At 42.0% G+C, this 6949-nt stretch overlaps 1 long non-coding RNA gene across 3 annotated transcripts in view; it reads left to right on the top strand.

Annotated features, from left to right (window-relative positions):
* The first annotated feature begins 1472 nt into the window (after nucleotides 1-1472).
* LOC126994705 (uncharacterized) overlaps nucleotides 1473-6949 on the top strand; it is a 39627-nt gene continuing 34150 nt past the window's right edge. Inside the window, exons 1-3 of one of the 3 annotated variants that reach the window (XR_007749484.1) lie at nucleotides 1473-1867; nucleotides 4740-4956; nucleotides 6179-6293. This is a non-coding gene — a long non-coding RNA (uncharacterized LOC126994705). The remainder of the gene's footprint in view (nucleotides 1868-4739; nucleotides 4957-6178; nucleotides 6294-6949) is intronic. The other 2 variants (XR_007749485.1, XR_007749483.1) reach the window with 2 other exon arrangements.

The raw sequence follows: 6949 nt of genomic DNA, 5'->3' as shown, positions 1-6949 counted from the left end.
ACTACTACTACTACTACTACTACTACTACTACTACTATTACTACTGTATACTACTACTATTAATAGGGGTTTAATTATGAACAATTAAGTCAGCAATGCTCACTCAGAATGGCGCCTAGCTGTTTCTCAATGCTGATCCTATTTTGAACTCAGCATGCATTAAAGAGTTACTGATTTCAGTCTGTATAGCCACTCTGAGCTCAGCATGGTGGTCTATATATGACAGCATGATCGTTTTCTTGATATGCTGAGTTCGGAGTTCAACATGGATTTAAGTTAAGATTAGCATATGAGTCAGCATGGCCATAAGTTTAAATCAGCTTGCATAAGATCGAGTCAGCATGGCTATCTCTTTCAATGCTGACTTTTTATAGGCTCAGCATAGGAGTTATACAAGTGAACAATGCCGTCATTGAACTCAACTTACTGCATATATTGTGACCTTTATTTCAAGTCAGCATGCATCATGAAGTCAGCATGTGACCGTAAGTTTAAATCAGCTTGATAGCATAAGATATAGCATTTCAGCATATATCCTTCAACTTAATATCAACTAGAGTAGAAATGCAACGTTTTGGAGTCTTCTGATTAATGTAAAATCACTTAGGTTTAAGGACAGACCACCAAGTCTGGACCATGGGGTCTGTGTGGTCTGATTTTCTATGTAAATCTATGTAAAGGTTGGAACAATTAGTTTTGAGGTACAACAATGAGTTTTCCTGTTCCAACGTCCATCTTCCCTTATTAAATATTTCAAAGCCATTATTTACACGGTTTTAGGTTTAATTAAAGAGAAAAAGCGATATAATTACCAGTTTATACAGGAAGAAACGTTGTAACCAATGGCTTTAAGATCTAATTAATACGTGATTCATTTCCCTTCCTCCCTCCCTCTATCTCCCTCTCCCTCCCTCCCTCCCTCCATGCTTCACGGAACGGAGACAAAAAAGTGTATTAAGAACTCCCTGAAGCCATTATTCCCACATATAAGCTCATTACATCATATTGTAAGCCCGTGCTGAAGAGTGATAGGATTTTATACTTTCTGCAGTTTCGTTCACAACATGTGCCGAGACCCAGACCCAGACCAACCCATTAATAACGAATAATAATGATTCCAAGGCCTTACCGCTGTTATTAAGGCCCCGGCAGGACTTAATTGGGGTTTACTAATGACAGAACACGCGATAAAAGGGCAAAGGGGCAGTTAAATAGAGTAATTAATGTTTCCGAGGTTAAACTAAAACTATTTATGTCAGCGATAATATACCTAAGGACTGCAAAAAAAAGCCCTATTAATTAAACATTTCGACCCTATCTCTAAATAAATCTAGTTATTGGAGCGGAAAAGACAGTTCCAGGGTCATTTAATTCAAGTACGAGAATCTATTGAGCTGGCAGGAATCAGCTCGCAGCCGGAAAATAGCTCGCGAAGGGGACTTGAAACATCCTTAATTTTCAATATATCACTCACTGCTATCGTTTAACTGTCCCTTTGCGACTTCAATACACTGCAAATACATCAGATAAACACTTAAAATCAGTAGAAGGCTTTAAAACAAACACATAGGAGATTACATAGGAGGAACTACTCTGAGCTGATACTCACTCCTGGTTTGGGCAATCTCAACGCTTATATATAGATCACAGGTGGTTAAAGAGACATAAATCAAGGCAAATTAAGACGTTTTTTGCTGTCTTTACCCCATTGGACATGTGTAGTGGGTAGTATCGCGACTTATTTCCCCGAGGAGGCATTTCTCGTACACACCCGGCCCCAGCCGTGGAGGGAGGAGGCTGGTGTGTTATTTTTGTGTTTTTTGAAGCGAATTATCCTGTTGCCGAGGGAGCCATGCATCTGGAAACGGTAAATAGTCCCTCGTGATTGTTTTGGGCGGGTGAGGGCAGTGAATGAAGGCTTGTAATAGGTGGAAATAGGGAAAATGTATCGGTGGGGGAGAGAGGTGGATTTCAATGGCCGCCGTGGTCGTGCAGAAGTTCATCGTTTTTTACTGATTTCCGGTAAAGTAGAGTACGTGGCGGCACGGGGCTTGAGGGGCAGGGCGACACGTGCATTGCATTCCTGTGTGTGAAGTTGGAGAGCGGGATATAAGCCGGTAAGGTCAGAAAGGTCACGTATATAACTGGCTTGGGGTGTCCGGCTCCATATATGACCTTAATTATTAATGACCTCTAAGACCTTCGGGCACTATGATAGGGAGAACTGAGATGAATGACCTAATGTATGGGGTCAAATGAGGTGTGAGTGTCTTAAATATTGAATTATGGGCGTTTAGCGGTGAGGTCATAAGGGCGTAACCGGCGGATGGAGCGAACCATATGTGACGTATTATCTCAGTTATCAATAACACCTAAGAACTTTGAACACTATGATAGGGAGAACTAAGCTGAATGACCTAATGTATGGGGTCAAATGAGGTGTGAGTGTCTTAGATATTGAATTATGGGCGTTTAGCGGTGAGGTCATGAGGTCATAAGGGCGTAACCGGCGGATGGGAGCGAACCATACGTGACCTTATATCCGTGAGTTTTGACCAGTGTAAGATGCCTGGGTACTCCTATATTAAGGATTAGGGTGTATTTGTGTTGTATTATTGCAGATATGAGGTGTGGGTTGTGTTACTCAGGAAATATTGAAGGTTAACGTGAGCTAGAAGTGTTTTAAGGGTGACTCGTCTAGCGGGCGGGGTGAATTTTACGAATTTTTCAGATTTATTTATTTCAGTGTTATTTCTCTTGATTTTTTTGCGTTTTCATCGTCATGGTTGTGATTTCATGTGTGTCTGAGGTGGTATTGATGGTGATTGTGGTGATTTTAGGTGATGCATGTGGTGGTGATGACCCGGGGTGGTGAACCTATTAACTCTAAGGGGGAATATGTAGGTTAGCGTTGTTGCCTTGACCACATGTGCTTACCCTAGACCATCGGGTGTCATTCTAGAGTTATACATGCTCCTGGTACTGCGAAGGCTGGCATGAACCTATATTTTGCCTGTCAATATTTACTTTGCTCTCACAGGAGGTTAAGGTTAAAATCTAAGTTTAATCCAAGGTTAGGATAACTTAGTGATGACCAGTATCTTATCCTAGACCTGAGGGCTTCGTGGTGCAGTGGTTATAAGCAGTTAGCACACCCGGCTCACAACCGAGAGAGCCTGGGCTCGATTCCCGGGCAGAGTGGGAAAATTTGGGAGGCTTTTCCAATACCCTACGCCCCTGTCCACCCAGCAGTGTACCAGGTATTAATTGGGGGTTGTGTCCCGTCTCCTGGGATCTGTTCCCTTCTTTAATTCCTTCCCCTTCTGTCTCTCTCCGGCATATGACCACAGATGTTGCGCCGACTAAATGAAATTTTCCAACTTTTTTATCCTAGACCATCGGGTGTTATTCTGGAGGTCTGCTCATGATACCGTGAGGGCCGGAATTGACCTATTTTGTCTGTCAATTTTTATCTTGCTCTCACAGGAGGTTATGTTAAAATCTAAGTTTAATCCAAGGTTAGGATAACTTAGTGCTGACCGGGCATTTTTTTTGTTAATGTTTCCGATATTTTTCAGCCCTTGAATATATAAATAAGTGTGAAGTGATGAGACTTGGGTGTTTTTTCTGGAATAACACCCACTTGTTTAGGATAAATAGGCAGGATAGGCCTCTCACCACACTGCCGTTGATGTCACTGGCGGGAGAGGTGGCTACGGTCATCTCCATACTCCCCGCCTCTTAAAATATTGTCTTGGGGTGCAACACAGTATATATTTGTTTTATTTCATTGTGGTAGTAGAGTGCACGGCAGGTACGGTTAACCCGGTAGCTGTGGGGATCATGTTTCTTAACTTGGTAGCAGCGATGGGTCAAATTTGTGTCTTTACCGTGTAGCAGCGACGGGCCAAATTTATGTCTTTGCCGTGTAGCAGCGACGGGCCAAATTTGTGGCTTTACTGTGTAGCAGCGACGGGCCAAATTTGTGTCTTTACCGTGTAGCAGCGACGGGCCAAATTTGTGCCATGATATAAACCCCCCAAAATAGATGATACATAATCTGATCACAAATGCTTTATATATAATATGAAATGGTTTGTGTGAGGGGTGATTTTTTTCCATTTTTCTCGCTTGGAGGGACCATTAAGAAACATGATCCCTGCTGCTACCACTGGGTTAAAGGCCCTTCCCTCTAAGCGAGAAAAATGAGAAAAAAATCATCACTCACACAAACCACTTCATAATATATATCAATGCATTTGTGATCAGTTTATGCATCATATATTTTCTTTTTTTTTTTTTTTACGTCTTGGCCTATTGCGCCGGTAGGCTTCTTCCCGGTGGATCCTAATGGTTGATGGTGGGGTTTATATCCTTCTTAATATATCAAGTTACATATCATGGCAAGAATTTGGCCCGTCGCTGGTACACTGTAAAGCCACAAATTTGGGCCCTTGTTACTACCAGGTTAAGTTAGGTCTTGTTAGGATAGCTCAGCAAGTTTGGGCAGGTTAGGATAGCTTAGATTTAATTCTCTAAATATATGGTCTTGGGGGGGACACACCTGGAGATATATTTCTGTTTATATTGTTTTGACAGTGGCTTGCTAAGGCTAGATTAGTTTCATTAAAGTTTCATTAGGTTAGGATGACTTAGATTTAATTCTCTTTATATATAGTCTGGGATGACACATTGAGGCATATGTTTTTACTTTTTGCATATTTGGCGTCGGAACACAGGCTGGGGAAGGAGACGGTGGCTGAGTGGTTAGTGTGCCGGTCCTGCGTTCACTGCGTCATGGATGATGAGGGTTTGAATCTGTCGCTGCCACAGTCTACCTGTCCTGAAGACCACCACCATCATCCTGGACTGTATGGGACTGTCCAAGGGAAAGCAAGATGGGGCCGCTATAAACACTTGCCGGCTTGGGCCCACCACCAGGCCCAGCCAAGGGAGGTAAGGAAAAAAAAGTATGGCTAGGTTTGAATAAGTTTTAGGTTAGAATAGCTAAGTATTAAATTATCTTGTAATTATTATTATTGTCATTATTATCATTCCTATTGCAACTCATGTTAATGGAGAGGGACTGTATGCATATACAAATACACTGTATTGCCAAGAAACAAGAGGAATTAACTATTTTAATGATAAATATAAGTGAATCTCGTTATTGAGGACCAGGAGACAGATTTTGTGTTGGAAGTCCGTAAATATAAGAGGCTGAGTACAACAGTCTGGCAATGTTGGCACTGCCTCAAAGTATAGGCCTGGCTGTATGTATAGACTTATGAGGGGAGAGAGAGAGAGAGGGAGGGTAGAGGAAGAAAAGTATGTAAAAAAACAAATATGAGAGAGAGAGTATCAATTAATTATCTTAATTATACAGCCCTTGATAGAGAGAGAGATTTCATAATATATTATCCCATGCTGTCTTTCCCAGTACAAGACTTTGAGAGTGGACACATATTTGCAGGTTGGTGTAGCAGTGCTGGAGAGGTGCCATAACACAGGCACTCCTCACCTCAACAACAGTCTCTTCACCGACAAGTAATTCTTCACCAACAAGCTTTTCAGCAGCCTGAGAAATAGGTGCTTTCACTCATTTCCTGCCCTGCCTTCATTACCCCCGCCAGAAGCCTCCAAAGGGTGAACCTGTTATATTGAGCTGTAAAATGTTCAGCAGCTCACTTAGTAACCCAGTGTGTTGTAAAATGTTCACTACTTCCCTTGCTTAGAGGGAAAGGCCTTTTAACCCAGTGGTGGTGGTAGCAGCGGGGATCATGTTTCTTAACCCGGTAGCAGCGGGGATCATGTTTCTTAATGGTCCCCCCAAGCGAGAAAAATGAGAAAAAAATCATCCCTCACGCAAACCATTTCATAATACATATCAAAGCATTTGTGATCAGTTTACACATCATCTATTTTGGGGTTTAAATCATGGCACAAATTTGGCCTGTTGCTTGCTACACGGTAAAGCTAGTATAGGCCTGGCTGTATGTATAGAGTTATGAGGGGAGAGAGAGAGAGGGTAGAGGAAGAAAAGTATGTAAAAAACAAATATGAGAGAGAGTATCAATTAATTATATTATACAGCCCTTGATAGAGAGAGATTTCATAATATATTATCCCATGCTGTCTTTCCTGGTACAAGACTTTGAGAGTGGACACATATTTGCAGGTTGGTGTAGCAGTGCTGGGAGGTGCCATAACACAGGCACTCCTCACCTCAACAACAGTCTCTTCACCGACAAGTAATTCTTCACCAACAAGCTTTCAGCAGCTTGGAGAAATAGGTAAGCTTTCACTCACTTCCTGCCCTGCCTTCATTACCCCAGAAGCCCCAAAGGTGAACCCGTTATATTGAGCTGTAAAATGTTCAGCAGCTCACTTAGTAACCCATTGTGTTGTAAAATGTTCAGTACATCCCCTTGCTTAGAGGGAAAGGCCTTTTAACCCAGTGGTTGTAGCAGTGGGGATCATGTTTCTTAATGGTCCCCCAAGCGAGAAAAATGAGAAAAAATCACCCCTCACACAAACCATTTCATAATACATATCAAAGCATTTGTGATCAGTTTACACATCATCTATTTTGGGGGGTTTAAATCATGGCACAAATTTGTCCCGTTGCTGCTACACGGTAAAGCCAAAAATTTGGCCCGTTGCTGCTACACGGTAAAGCCACAAATTTGTCCCGTTGCTGCTACACGGCAAAGCCACAAATTTGGCCCGTTGCTGCTACACGGTAAAGCCACAAATTTGGCCCGTCTCTGCTACCGGGTAAGAAACATGATCCCCGCAGGGTTAAGCATAGGGTGCATGATATATGTTTCCCAAAGTGCTTACTATGCACTGGATACATATTATGGATGCAAAATTGGTTTTGCTTTATAATATAGTTAGATTAATTTGATTTATTTATTCAGCCCTTGACAGAGAGGAAAGTAATATT

This window comes from Eriocheir sinensis, unplaced genomic scaffold (assembly GCF_024679095.1).
Source record: "Eriocheir sinensis breed Jianghai 21 unplaced genomic scaffold, ASM2467909v1 Scaffold851, whole genome shotgun sequence".
Lineage (NCBI taxonomy): Eukaryota > Metazoa > Arthropoda > Malacostraca > Decapoda > Varunidae > Eriocheir > Eriocheir sinensis.
The sequence above is the reverse complement of the archived record's forward strand: the minus strand, read 5'-3'. Positions and strand labels throughout refer to the sequence as shown.